General features: G+C 36.2%; 1 protein-coding gene across 1 annotated transcript in view; it reads right to left on the reverse strand.

The window, feature by feature from the left end:
- Positions 1-1,882: 1,882 nt before the first annotated feature.
- Positions 1,883-15,632, reverse strand: part of DTWD1 (DTW domain containing 1) — a 72,779-nt gene continuing 59,029 nt past the window's right edge. The window contains exon 6 of the mRNA XM_054272681.1: positions 1,883-1,894. The gene's annotated coding sequence lies outside the window, so the exon portion shown is untranslated. The remainder of the gene's footprint in view (positions 1,895-15,632) is intronic.

Genomic DNA, 15,632 nt, shown 5'->3' on the forward strand with positions numbered 1-15,632 from the left:
CTTGTGTTGTGTTCGGTATAGAAATGAGAGTGGATTGGCTGAGAATTAGAGAAGGGCCATACAAACCTGAGGCACTTAGCAGCAAAGTGGCATGTTAAATTCAGTATACAGCTATGAGAACAAAGGGAAGAAAGGGAAGAACAGTCAAAGGGAAGGGTCACTTTTATAGCATCAGGATAGATGATTCCATGGAAATGTCAGCTCACTGCTTGATGTGCAAAAAGCAAATAATTTGTTAGCCTTAATTTAAAAAGGAACCAAGAATATAACAAAAACTGTCCCAATCCCATTGTGTTTGTGGTATCCCTATACTTCTCGTGTCCTCAAAATACATATTAGAACTGGGAAAGGTTCAGAGAAGGTAGGAAGAATTATCAAAGGTATGGAATGGTTTAAATCTAGGAAATGACTAAAAGTAGGTTGTGTCTCCTCAAGACAGGAGAAAAACTTTGAGGTGGCCGTGTAAGAGGTTTGCAAAATTGTAATTTGGATTGGAAATGCCAGTTTTAAAGGTCTCTTCCAATGCCAGAACAACTGATGCTACTCAGACCTTTGTTCAAAACAAAGAAAAGGAGGAAATCCATCACATGGTTCATGTTAGATCTGTAGAACTTCATGTAGAATTTCATTCTACATAAACCATGTAGGTTTATGTAGAATGGTCTTGCACCTTTCTAGGGCTTTTCCCAGTGCTTCCTAGGAATATTCCCAAATGCTTTCAAGGAATTCCCACTGTAGTGTCTGGGAATTTCCCTTGTGCTATTATGGAATTTTCACAATTTCTTTTTAGGCTTGATAGAAATTTTCATGGTGCTTTCTGAAAGTTTTCTTTCCTTGCTTTGTAGGAATTTCTGCCAATGATTCCTAGAAATGTTCTATTTTCTCTTCTGTTTTCTAGGTATTTTCTGAGTGTATCCTAGGAGTTTGTCTGGTGTTTGCCCCATGTTTTCTAGGAATTTTCCAGGTGCATCCAGGAATCTCCTCTGTGCCTTCTAGGAAGTCTTTCTTGAAGAATTTCTAGGAATTCTCTCTACCTTGAAGGAACATTCCTACATTCCAAGAATCCACTGAGAACTGTCTAAAGATTGTACCCAGACACTCTGGGATCCTTGCAGTGCCTGCTTTTGAGCAGGAGCAGAACTCAAAGGCTTTAGATCTGAAGCTGGTTGTTCAGTAGGTCTGTTTTCCTACCTAGAACTTAGTCTGAAAAATGTTTAACCATTTTTTTACCCTTCCCTTCCTCCACACCACAGCTATGTGTTGTACTTTTTTCACTCCTTTCCTTCAAGTCAGATAGGTAGGTTTTCTTTTTTATCTTTTTCAGGTTTTGTCATTGGCCATGGTACTTTCTTCAGAACAGCTGTTATCTCTTCCTTGCACAGCCACAGAGTATTCATGTTAGACTATTGCTTAGAATGATTTTTAGAGCAGGAATGTCATTGAATCTTAACTTAAAAACTCCAGCAAGATCAGGTAATTTACAATTTTTATTGATAGGAGTCAATTAAATACATTGATCTCTGAACAAATATTTTAATATAGAAGTAGCACAAAGACTAAATACTAAATCAGCAGCTAATTAGAGTAATTAAGAATAAGATGTATGTGAAACATCTGTATTACCTTGGCCAGCCTCACCTGCACTCAGGTTATTATTTTTTTCAGGTACTTGTTTTGCTCACTCCACTTGGCTTTGGTTCCCAATAATTGTTTTTTATGGTTAGGTTCAATGCCCTTATTTAAAGAATTTTTGTGAAATTTGAAATCCCTTCCCTTTGGAGACTGTAAAATTAGGTAAATGCATTAGCAATTAATCCATTTGTGTTATCATGGGAAACAATCAGCTTTTAGGAGGGGAGCTCAGTGCTTAATTATGTTAAAAGCCTTTGATGCACTTGTTTTTGCTTCCTTTTGTTTCAATATTTTTGTTCCCAAGCCCTCTAAGGACTCAGAATCTGATGGGCCTTAATTACCGTGACCACGTTTACCTGGGCTGCCCAGCCACGCCTCTGCCCATGAGCCCCAGGCTCTATTTAAGCTCAGACTTGGGCTTTGTTCTGGGATGGTTTGAGCTGTTGGTTTGTGTTTTTGCAGAGATCTTTGGAGTGCCTGATTTGTTTATAGACCTGCTCCTGTTGGTACAGTTTTCTCTGCTGGCCTGGGCTTCTGGCCATTGTCCCTAGGCCTGTGTTGCTTGGGCTTTGTCTTCTTTGGGTGTGCCTTGCCATCCCACTTATCAAATTTGATTGCTGGTTTCTAACTCTTCCAGAGCTGCTGCTCCTTGTTCTCCAGATCTGTTTTGTAGCGTTGCTGATATGTTGATAGTATGTAGCAATGTGTACATTAGAACTTTTCTTTACATAGATGCCCTTCCTTGTTTGGGAACTGTTTCCTTGTAAGGTTTTCTGTTTTACTTGCATGCTAGCCAAGTTCTCTATAAGCCACTGTCAGTTGGTGTGGGTTTCTGAAACTATTTGAGTAGTTACCACACATTGTCATCTCTTGTAACTTATTGTTGTGGAGTCCCGTTTGCCTACTTTTATTCACAGTTTAATTATCTAGTGGAATGTAGAAGATTCCATTTTAAAAAAAAGGAAACAAATACGTTCTAAGAAGTACTTGTGGTTAAATGCTATTATTACTATTTTTGGAGATACCCTGAAACTTGTGTCATTTCCCTAGTGTAGAGTCCTTACAAAGCATGTTAATACTTGTCATAGCAATTCTTTAGTCTTTTATTTATGATTTTATACAAAGGGTGAGGGAGAGCAAAGAAAGCATGATGGTGATATTTCTTCACTGGGAATGAATTTTGTTATGGAAAGGTCATAGTTAGCAGTTGCATCTAGATTATAATTTTGATTAAAATGGATGGAACTATTCTTTACCTATTAGCTAGTTCTCTTTCTGTGGAGAGGTATATGAACACCTTCAATTTTCTGAGACATTTGAGGTCTTGGTATTATCTGAGAAATGCTGATGAAGTTGGCAAAATCTGACTTCACCTTAGCAGCAGTACTTTCATACAGTTATAGCCCATGCAGTGGTAAGTCTTGAATTCTGTCAGTTAAACCATTGTGTTCTCAATTAAGTGCAATGTACTTGTTTTTTCTGCTAAAGAAATTGTCTTTAAAGCATCAAATATGCTACAATATTTATAGAAATTATCTATGTGCTTTGAGAGGAGCAAATGACAAAGTAGAAAGGGACTAAGAGTGCAAAAAGAAGGTCAGCGACTTGTGACTAGGGAACCTTGGATGGGTTCCATCAGGGTAGTAAAAAGTAGGAAAGAGACTATGAAAGGAAAGCAGGTGTTCTTAGAACTGAAACCTGCACTTTTTCTGTCTTTACAGGGATGCATGTATTCCTTTTGGGAATGTGAAGTAATTCTACAGATATTTTTGAGCTGTTATATATCAGAATAGCTGTGTGGTTTATCCATATTTATGCACATCTCTTAGACTTTAGCTGGAGAGGTATTTTTGAAACTGGAGAGACAGTCAATCCAATTGAGGAATTGTCTGTGAGGAGCACAATAATTTTAGTCTCTGCCTTTGGGAAGGGTCCTATGCCTTCAGCATTCCTCTTTGCTAAAACAAATATCTTGGATCATAGTCATGCCCAAATATTGACATGTCTTCCCTTGTCATCATCTCTTAATTACATCAATTATTCTGAACTTGTAGGAATTTTTGCTTCATTGTCTGGGTTTTTGCATTTCTGTATTTAAGATGCCTTGTCTATGAAGGTTTTAAGATATTTAAGGCTACTGGAATGAGTTGTTTTTTGTACTTCCCACTCCAATCTTTGATGACTGATCTTACTGATACGAGAGTATTACAACTTGACAAAGGGAATAGGAATGATTTCTATGTTAGAAGAGTTCCATACCTCAGAAAACTTTACTGACTTTCAGTTGCTGATGTTTAAGTAATGTCACCGAAATACTGTCATGAACAAAAATGGAAGAAAACCATAGCAAGAATTTTCATTGACTGATTTCCTTAGCTTCTGACTTTGGAAGTTGGAAGATGTTTCTTTTTTTTTTTCTTCTAACAGGATGAGATTGAAAATTCACACAGAAATAATGACTGAGTCATATTTCTAGGTTCCTAGGTGTGTTATAAAATCCCTTAGAGTGGGCCTGAATGGAAAAGGTTCAATTATTGCTCATGCTGCTTCATCATTCATTTTTAAGGTCTTTTTTCCCATTTCTTCTCTTTCAAAGTTCCTCATTACCTGGGTTATATTGCTTAAAATTAATTCCCTGTTACTCTAGATATTGTTGTGGAAATTGAATTTCTTAGCTACCAAAGAAACGGAAACAATTAGGTTTGTAAATCAACATTGTCAGTGGATATAGAAAATGTATTTAAGGCATTGGGAATTACATGAATTCTGTGTGGGTTTTTTTTCTGGCATTCAAGAGGGTGAAGCTGACCCTGGAGAAGGATGTTCCCAAGAACAAATGAGCTACTGCCTGCATGAATAACTTGAAGACATTGATGATTTTAAGGCTTGAAGTTTGCAAGTGCTTTGAATTTATGTCAGTGTTCAGGTGGTACCAAGGGTCACCCCTGTTCTTTTGCAAGAACTGTAGCAATGTATTTGAAAAATTGCAATGGGGATTTCTTTTTCCAAATAAGGGAGTGTTCTTTTCCTTCAATTTTTCCTGGTGTAAGAATTACAAACTCATCCTGTTTATAATGAGATCAACTTAGTGCTGTGATGCAGATGTTGTAATTAGGCTTTGATCTTAACTCAAGTAGCTTTTTTCATTGGAGTAACTAAGCAACGTTCTACTGATGGTGTCAGTTTGGGGATCCTGCTTTGTGCTTTAGGGAGCTGGCTGGCTAAAACTGTGCAAAAGAGGATTTGATTCAGTTACTTACATTGTTTTAAAATTTCAGCCTAACTATGTGTTCAGGTAGGCATGCAGTTAGCAGAACTGAAAAAGGGGAAGGCTGGGAATGTTTGCAATAGAAATACCTTATTCTGCAAAGGTTTAAACCTTATTAACTGTGCAATGAGCAGACCCATTGAAGTATCAAGTCAGAAGCTTCAGAATGCCCTTCCAAATTCATGTTACATGGATCATTGACAGTGAAAACTTGCACTGCTTGTGCAAACAGAAATAGACTGATTTTTGAATTTCAATCTATCAAGCCAACAACGTGACCATAGGCATAGTTTGTTACATCACCCAACCTGATGGGGCAGCTTGAGAAGCACCATGAGCATCAGTGGCCTGAAGGAAATGTTGTTTTTCCAGAATGTTTTCCGAAAGGAGATTCTTGTCAAGTATAACTTCATTGTAATTGAAAATGATGACTAAAATATGTGAAAGATCAAAGTGAATAATTAAAAAATAATAAAACCACTTGTCAAATTGAGTCTTGTTAATGGTAAACAGCTGTTTGTTTTTGTGGTGAATGTAGGTCTGTGAGGAAATATCAGTGAAATAATTAACCTGCTGAGGTTGGTGGAGCTGCATCCAGTCACAGCAAATTGAATTATGATTTCAAATGTCCTTGTTGTATTTGATGATCAGCAGAGTATGAATATTTTCCTTTCTAAAATGCAGTAGGATAAAATTTATTTTTCATAATGGTGTAGCCTGAAAAGCAGGACTATTGAAATTGCTAATGCATCAATTAAACCATCTTTGCTGTCTTTCTTCAATAAGCTGGATTCTTTTGTTAGGAAATCTTTGTTGGTCTGCAATTTGAAGAAAGAAACTATACAATATCTCAATTATTCTCTTAGGGAGCTTAACTTTTTTCTCATTTTGGAAATTCTAAGAAATCAGAACTTCTGAAATAAATGAGAAATTAAACTTAGCTTTCACATGAACCATATTTTAGAGACCAGAGGAGTCATCTGATGAAGGAAGAGGGTGTAATCATTTGTAGCTGAGTACACTGTTAGTAATTGCTAGTGCAGACATTCAGGAAGTGTCCTTAGAGCATGTTAAGTCATGTGAATTGTGACTAGGGAATTCAACTCATGAGACACATGTGACAGTTCTCTCCCATAGATCTACAAGACTGAAAGTGACTACTGATTAAATATATTTAAAGATTAATTCTTTCTGAACACTAATTTTTCCCCTCTGAATGTTCTGTGTAGATCTACTTCTTGAACAAATGCTTTCATAAAACTAAAGATTCTGTTTTGGCTTTTCCAATCTGTTATGAAATGAAACATCTCAGTAGAAACACCTTTCCTCAAGTCATGCAGTTTGTTTTACCCACAGTGCTTCGATTCTTAACTTTTTTCATTTTATCAGCCTTTTTTCAAAGCTGTTAGAGATTGTGCCATTTTTAAGATCTTCATTTTCACTTAAGAAAGCTAGAGATCAGGCTGGATGTCTTCAAAGCTCTAAATTCACTTCATGGAAGCCCAAAGCTACATAAGCCATAGTTTAAATTTCTGTAAAGGTGTTCTCTTGCTTTGGTTTATTTTTTCTGAAATATTGCCTTTGTCTTTACAAAAGAAAATAATCTTGAAAAAAGTGCAAGCAGGGAAATTGAAATGATTAAAGTATTTTCATGTTCTTGTTTTTAAAGAGGATCTGAGGACCTGCTCAGTCATGTGACATCTCTCTGGAATGACACTGAATATAGGAGGGGGGGTAAGTAGCTTGTTGGTACAAAGCTTTTGCAAGACTGCCTCCCCAGATACATGCCCATGTTTTTGTTACACCCAGGTTTGATAAAGTGAGTGGATTAACAGCCTCTCAGCCAGATTCCCACTGGATACCTGACAGGGCACTTGGAAAAAATGAAATTACAGTAGTCTGAAATTAGAGGATAATGCATAGTAGAATTGTAAAATAAATCAAATGTCCTAAAAAGAAATAGAAAGGACAAGACAGCCGAAAAGAAAACTTTAAAATGGGAACTTATAGCTGTTGTAGCAGTTAAACTAAATTTATCTTGCAAAAAATTTAGAATGAGTTTAAATTATTCCTCAAGTGCCTTTTTGTGTGGGCAAGGGATCCTGTGCAGTTTATGCTGCAATTCTTTCAATTCTTTCAGCATACCTGCCTTCTCTGCACCTGCCTTGCAGTGACATCTGCTGGGAAAAGCAAGAAGCCATTATTGTAATTGCAACAGTTTGGAAAGAAAGTCAATCTGAAATAAAATGTAAGTATAATTTTTCCAAGCATGTGTATATTTCCCTGTGCAAGAATCTGGTATCATGAAGAGATGTAAGTAGTATGGAAAATTCCAATATTAAATTTTAAATGAAACTGAAATCTGTTTTTATGGCAATTTTTTTTTCTTATATACAGCCACATGTATTTGTTGACATTTTAAGGAGTAATTATGAAATAGCCATGACTAATCTTACAACTTACATCAGTATGGCAATTAAAATATTTTAAGTCTCAAAGAAATGCTTCCTTCCCCAAATTTACAGTTGATATAACCCCATTTTTTTCTAAAATATGTTTTGATGTTTCTTAGCTAACAAATTTCGATCTGTTTTATATCTGTGTAGCTTTAACACAGTGCTTTAAGCAAAGATCTTCTGTGTTCAGGGATAAGTAGGTTTTCAAAGGTAGTTTATAGAAGACTGTATAGACTCTGAATCTTTGTGATGTGATGGTACTTGTGCCAAATTAACACCAAAAATATTTGACAAGTAGGGAAAAACTCTGAGTGATGTAGAGGAGAACTCTATTTTTTCTTTGGTTTTTTTTTTTTTTTAGGAGAATTTCAGAAACAAAAAAGTGAAAAATGCCATGTTTGGTAGTCAGGCAGTGTGTTGAGATGGAGACAAGAATTTGAGTGCTCTCTGTCCTCAAGTCACCTGATGAAATGATGGTGGCATTTTAAATAGTGGAAATGGGTACTTAAAGGGGGAAGTGCAGCAGAAGATGATAGTTATGAATGCTATGAGGTAACACCATGAAAATACTTTGAATGTGCCTGCTTTTATCTGCTGCTGCTGGAGCTTTGCAGATATTTCTGTGTGATGAAAGAGATGAGGGGCATGACCATGAATGCTGGCCCAGGTCTGGGTTGTTCAGCAGCTCAGGGCTGACATGTGTTTGTTGCGTGATTTAGCCCCATTAGAGCTTCACTTCAACTGCCTGAAGGTTACATGTGGCTTGAGAACCACAAATTGGCCATGCCTACATTATGTGATCATAATGGAGCTTTCTGGCCTTTATATAAACAGATAGCTCTGACTTGCTCCAATTTTTAGAAGTGCTTGAGATTTTTAACAACTGAGATTGATTTTCCCCGTGTTTCCTCGTGAATGCCTCTGAAAACCAATAAAATACGTAACAAAACCCAGCAAGATGTAAGAAAAATCAGACCCTTAAGATATTAGGGGGAAAAAAGTCTTTTGTCCATTCTTGCCTGTTTATAGAGAATTTGTGGTTTCTGTATGGGAAAATCTGTTGTGCCCATGGTGAGAGACAAAGTAATTGCTCTTGGCAGCAAGACAGGTAGTTAGGAGTTGGGTCTCAAAGGTGTAGTGTGAACAGCACAAATGAGTTTTAATCTTAGACAAAATACATAAAAGTATCAGGTTTGCTCTGGCAGGATAGAGCCCTATGCATGAAATGAAAGCCAGAAACAGTTGTCTGTGCTGCTACACACAAGCACTATAGATGCACATGAATTTCATGAGAAGCCACCTAGTCTCTGCAGCCAGACTTCTTTTAGAAGGTTTATTGTTCATTTTAGGAATTCGGCTCCCATAGCTACATTAACAGAACTTTACACTAACAGTGCCTACTAAATAAAATTATGTTGGCTTAGAACATTTAATTTGACAGGAAACTCAAACAAGTTCCCTTTGTTACAGCTGCAGTTGCTGTGGGATCAGTTATTAGTGTACTTATCTTGCATTATGTTGCTCACCAGCATAGAGTTTAATATTTCCAACATGATTATTTCAGTGCAGAACTTAAATATTGAATTGAATTTATAATGTAGACTTCCCTTAGGACCTTTCAATGTATGTGCTGGGATGCCCTGGATAGGTGGAAACAGCAGCATTGTTTCTTGGGCAGGAGGGAGGAACAATACACACATGGAAGCACTGAAGTTGGTTCTCTGCTATCTGTGAAGATGCTGTGTTAGTGTTGCAAAGCACCACAAATGATAATCCCACCACAAAGCATCCTTCTGAATGCTGTGTCCTGAAAGAAATACTGCAGCTGGTAAGCTTCCAGCTCAAGGCTTTGTTTAAAGTCACAGAAAATTGTTTCACCTGAGAATTGTAAAGTAACATTATGGTATGAATCATGTCAAAACCAAGTTTTCTGACACAACACAATTTGAGGGGAATTTGTGTTATTGTTTTTGAGATATTTAATTGGAAAAACTCAACAAATTAGGCAAAGCCATTTTCTTTGTATTTTTTTTTAAAGGAAGACAACTGATTTGAAAAGCTGGGTTGCTTTCCATTTTGTTCATTTGTAATGGTAATGTAGAGAGACTGATAGTAGTAGATTCCTTTGGGAGTAAATACTTGTTTTAGCAAATGGCTTCTCAAAAAAAAAGTTATTTTATGTATGCCAACTTCAAAAAAGTAATAAAAATGTAATGGTTATTGGATGTTGGGCTGAGAATTATTTTTAAATTAAAGAAGTATTGACAACATGCATGTTACAAATGGAAAAAGCCTGCTCTAGCCAGAGTTCAAAGAGTGCTGGACAAGGTTCTTCAAACTTAGAAGCAACAGTATATTTGTTCAAAAATAGGCTTATAGCCTGAATAATTACAGGATTTAGCCCTTTAACCTGTAACTGGGCTGCATGATGAGTGGAAAAAGACTTCTGAGAAATGTCAAGGGTTTTTAAAATAATAGTAGTAAACTAGTTTGGAAAATGTGGTGTTTGGTATGTTTTTCATAGCAGACCTAAGTTGTGCTCCAAACACTTGGCTGTAGGTTAATTAAATGAGAGGTGCTTTTGAGGATCTAAAAAAAATGCTAAGTAATTTTATAGAATACTTAATGTAGGTTTACATTCAGACTGAACTCTTTTAATCTCATAGGATGGGATTTTTTGTCTTTAATGGAAATGCTACATCTTCCTGAAATATTTTTCTTATGCTAGTGCTCACTTATCTTCATGATTAGTGTTGCAGTTTTGCTAGAAGCTGATAACCAGGTGAACAGCTAAAAATCTCAAGTGTTCATTGGTGACGATATTGCAACTAATGACTTAATTTTAAACTAAGTTTATTTTACATGTTGAACAACTATTTATTTGTGAGTGTTTTATACTGTTGAGTTATACATTTGAAATTTCAAGTGATGTTTTCTCAGTTTGAATTTTGAACAAGTTCAAAGTTTAGAAAACAATTGTGCTGAAAACTAATTTTAGGTAATTAAGATGTTTTATTTTATTTAATTGTTTCTGTGATGCTGCCACTCTTGAACAGAGTGCTTAAGGCACCTCTTGTTATCATTGTGTACTGGTGTGGTCCTGTGGAGCTGCTGTATTTTTCTGTGTTCTGTATAACCCTACCTTATTCTCTTCCAAAAGATAAAACCATCCAAATTTTTTTCAATATATACAGCAATGTAGATGGTAGCACTTGGCTTTCCATGTTTAATTCTCCTTTTATATAAATTTTTAAGGCAACTAATGAACTTCTACAAAAATTAGTCACAAACACAGACTGTCTCTGCTCTTGTGACAGTCCTCATCTAACCAAACATTTTATATGTGCATCTGGGAATTTCAGTTAAATAAACTTGGATATTTCAGTGTGCTTTAAACAGGGGGAACTTTTAAAAGCTGTGCAGCAAACTTCTTGAGAGAGGTATCACCAGTCCTTTTTTTGGCTGTCCTTAGGTGTGTGTTAGTGAATCATTTTTGTGTGGGTTTTATACATAAAACTTTTTTTTATATAGAGGAGGTTAACAGAGCATTACAGCCCATGGTATTACATTTGTAGTCATTGAAGCCTTTATTTTTATTCCTTAAGTCAGATAAAAATAAAACAACATACCTCTTCTTAAAAGACATTTAAGAAGCCTGAGTTTAAACATAAACCAAAATTACTGCTTTTGTCTGGCAGTGATTTATGTGAAACAATGTATCCACAGAGAATTCACAGAGGTCTTAAATGTGTACTAGTGAGTAGAATTTGAAGCTGTTTTTTAAATGGCCCAGTTTCAGAAGCAGACTAAGGTTTGGCCTCTTAGTCACTTGCTAGTAACTGTTGTATGGCCAAAGCAGATGGACTGCTTGATGCACAGCAATTTTTCTTGTCTCTCTGATGTCTTGCCCTTAATCTTTCACCACTTGTGCACCACATGCAGCAGACAAACCATCCATCAATGCAGTTAGTCATAACCAGATAAGTGAAATCAAAATTCCTGACTTCATCTCTGCTTTATTTGCAAAAGTTTTGCTTATAAACAGATGTTGGTGGTTCTTGTTCAAATCTTCTCTTAAAGCATTTTGCCCAGCATACTGTATTAAAATCATGCTGCTGTTATTGACACATGCAAGTCACACACTGAGCAGTAATAAAAAGCAGTCCAATCAATCTTGAGTTTTGCATGCTGTCATAATTGCAATTATATCCTTCGCATCATACAAGTGAAATTGGAATAAATAGGATCCTTACTGGGATGAATATTACAGACAGTTTCTATTCCTGTGCTTTTCTTTCTTTTTGAGTGTTTCTCAAACATCTTGTCTAACGGATTTGACAGAAATAGCAACACATTCACTTTTTCATTAGCAACAGATTCTCTTATTAAATAGTTTGAAAATTGAATAATACAGAGCTTAGATCCACTGTCCTTATATAGCAAATGATGAGGGTAGTTCTCAATTTTCAAAAGCAGTTTTATATGTGAGTGTATTTGAATATCTGTCCACATGCATTTGTGGTGTAAGTGCATCTGCCCAGTCAAGACAGAATTTTTTCCATCTAACTCTCCTCTTATTCAGTGCACAAAGATAATGATAGTTTCTTAATTTATTAATTCTAACTGTTCTCATCACTTTGGTATCTATCTCAGTGTTATGACAGATGTGTGGTTATCTGAGACTGGCTCCCTTTCTGGTGAGGGCTTCTTCTCTAGTGAGGAGATGTATCTGTGTGAAAGCTGAACTGATGTTTGGCTGTTACAATGAGTAGATTTCTTTGTGTTATCCTGACCTTCTGTGTTCTTCTGTGGGGTTTGAACAGCTTTATCCATGGCCATGTGTTTTTAGTACCTTACTGGTGAAGGAGTCTCCAGGATTCAGAAAGGTAGAACCAAAGCAGAATTGCTGATGTCTTACAATATTTTGTGTAATGCTAACAAGGTGACTGATTGTGGACTTACAGAAATAGTACTTCAATTTATATGCACACTGAAGTTCAAAATACAATTTTTTTTCTTTATAGAATGGGAATGGATTTAAGATTATGATTTCTGATGTTCAGTATTATTAGTTTTAGGTCCTCTTTAGTTTTTAATCAAAGTATCTTTAAAAATTTTAATTTTCCAGTGACACAGGAACAGTGCCAGAACAAAATGCTCTTTTTTGGAGAACCAAGATCCTTTGTTCAGTTCACTTGGGCATTATATTTCACGTGAAATTGTCCTTCTGCTGCAGTATGGTATGTACAATACTGTATCATTCAATGATTGCATCAATATCTGTCATAAGACTGAGCTCCTCTGTAATCAGAAAGCAATTAAGTAAATAAAACTGCATCACTGGCAATACTAAAGGTTATGCATTCTTTGCATCTGGAGAAGAGCCTGCTGGAGGTTATGCACATTTTTACAAGGCATCATAATTTAAGAGATGTGCAGAAACAGTTTTGTGTTTGGAAGAGTGGTTCAGCAGTTTCTGTTCACGTGGAGAACTCAATACCACCTAAAAGAATTTTGACTCCATGGGATTTATTTCTTGGCTGTAGTGGTGTACAACCACTTAAAGATAAAAATTAAAATCACTAGTTTAAAAATTAAACTCACTAGTCTCGCTGCAAGATCTTGTACATATGTACATATGCTTCACTTGAGAGTCTTTCAGAATCTTCCTCAGATCTTTTTGTTTCCAAAATTTTCTTTGGAGAGTGACCTGAGGAGGTGCCTGGTTCACTTCACCCTAATATGCTCAGCATGGGGAAAGAATTCACTCAAGTAACTGGGCAAAGCTTCCTTTGGACTTGCCTAAAGATCCTCATACTGAGGGCATATGTTGAATGAAGGGTTATTCATATTAGTTTCCTCAAGTGTGGGGTTTTTTGGTTGGTTGGTTTGTTTTTGTGTTTTTTTTTTTTTTTTATAATGAATTAAACCACAAAAAATAATTTAAGTACCTTGTAAGATTTTTTTGTTCATGGATTTCTCTCAATTAAAAACCTAAAATATTAAAGGGTTTGATTATGTTGCAATTTTTGATTACTTTTTCTAGCATTAAATTTAATTTTTGTTCTTGAAGAGATAGGTTCTTTTACAAACACAGCGTAACTGAAAATTTCTATCCTTGATCGCTTTGTATATAGGTTAAAAGTTTTTCTCCAAAAGGTAAATAATATTGACAGTTCTGAGTATATTCCTGTAACCATCTCCCATTGCTCTTCTGATAGGCTACTAATAATTTTTTTAGAGTTATTTTGACTTAAACCACAAAAATTCCAAACTTATAGCTCACTCTTCTGACTTAAAATATGCTCAAAAAAGGAAAGCTGAAGTACTGTCCTCTTGGTGTCTCAAAGCTGGAAACTTTGTACAGTGCCTGTTAAAGAGCACCTGACATCGAAAGGAAATGAGGAAAGGTGAGAGGATTCAGTCTGTAATTGGATACTGAACTTGTAAAACTTGATTTGTGTTTAAAACTGAAGTATTTTGTTCGACTGCTGTTTTGTAATCACTGTAGATTTTTTTCCTGTCTCAAATATGACTGGTTGCAGACCTCTAGAGTGCTGGACTCTGGGACTGTGTGCCCAGAAGAGGTTCTCTCACACTAACACCAGATACCAGCACCTTTCTGACTTGTCCTGTTTCATGCTAAAGGCTCCAAGCTGTTCAGCTGCCCTTAAGTATTCCCTTTCTGCAAAAACGTTCAATTCCTTGTTCCTGAGTGAGTGGGGCTGGGATGCCTGATAGCAGCAGTGCTGTTTTGTCTGGCATTTCCATAGTGAGGCATTTAACCTGACCAAAGGCTGCTTGGGTTTGCATAGGTCAGTTCATTGCCTTTTTTCTCCTCTGTGGCTGTAGGGAAGACTGATTTGGGGAGAGACAGAACCCTTGTCCAAATGTGCTTGGTACACAGGATGGAGTGTAGGGGGCAGATCTCCAGCTGAGGATTTGCTCATTGGAATCTTGATGATATACAGACAGCTTTGCTGATACTTTTGGGTTTTCTTTGATCCAAATTCTTAGCTCATGAGACATCAGCACTTATTTTTCATTTTCACATCAACTGTTATGTTTTCACTCCAACTCCCTGACAGCTTTAGACTGTCTGGTTATGCTATAGGAGGAATGAAAATAACAGCTTTATCATGGACGGAATATCACTGGTACTGTCTCCTACTGCTTTTCCTGTTTCTTTTGGAATGGAGGACCTATTTCAATGGTTTGTAGGAGGTTGATGGGCCCCAGATATCTTTGGGGAATTAATAATAAAACACAGAAAATACAGCCTGTCTTGGAAACTTAGGAGAAAGCTGTTTTATTGTATGAAAGGGATGCCTTCTCTTGTAAATTTGAATCCTCTCTTGCCGTACTAAAGTAGGTTTGCTCAGAGCTATAGGAGGAATTGCATTTGTAACATAAATTAAAATAGACTGATTTCAAGTGCATGTAGCCTTTTATAATTTTTACCAGAAAAGGAATGAAAGATGTTTCTGTATACTTTTAATTTTCTTTTACGTGCTGGAACATTATAATTTCATGAGCATTCATGAAATTGTATTTTGCTTATTGTTACTTTCTGGTAGAAGTTTGGCTGGAATAATTAGTAGTGTCATTTGGGCTATAAACAGATCAAAGATTTAAGAACTGGTCTGCTGCATGTATTTAATAGGTAGACAGCTAGTTAAAAGCCATAAAAATATTGGAATTAATTAGATTTATAGAACTTATTTGAGCATATACTGTAAGTTCTGTAGATGAAGTGCTTTTAGTCAGTTTTGAGTCCATTCCATTTAGGAATGGAGCAGAATGACAAAAAAGTCTTTTGGATATAGTTTGTGCCCCAGGATCACAAGTCAAAGCAGTCAAAATATTGTGTTGCAAAAGGTTATCAATGAGCTTGCAAAACTAACCAAGGGAAAACTGGTGCTGTTACTATGAATAAAAGGCTTTCATGGTCAGAGATCTCACTGTTTAGGTAAATTTCTAAAGGTTTTCTGTAGATGTCCAGCATATATAAAATATTTCTTAATGATTTAAAGGAACATGGTCTAAAAAAGCGCTTACTGATTTTGGGTAAGATCCCAACTAACTTGCTTAGAAAGTGTTTCCAGGGGTGGGAGGTGTAAAGAATCTTTTGAAGCTTTGAAAATCATAGCAGATGAAGAAAATGAATCTTAGATGCTGTGATGAGGGGTACCTGTATACAGCACTGTGGATAGGCTAAGCAGCCTGTGCAGGCCATTCCAGAAATTAAACTTTACTGCTTCTAAATATGGATCAGT

Source organism: Melozone crissalis, unplaced genomic scaffold, assembly GCF_028551555.1.
Source record: "Melozone crissalis strain CALT ecotype California unplaced genomic scaffold, PUWL_Pcris_2 ptg000014l_1, whole genome shotgun sequence".
NCBI lineage: Eukaryota > Metazoa > Chordata > Aves > Passeriformes > Passerellidae > Melozone > Melozone crissalis.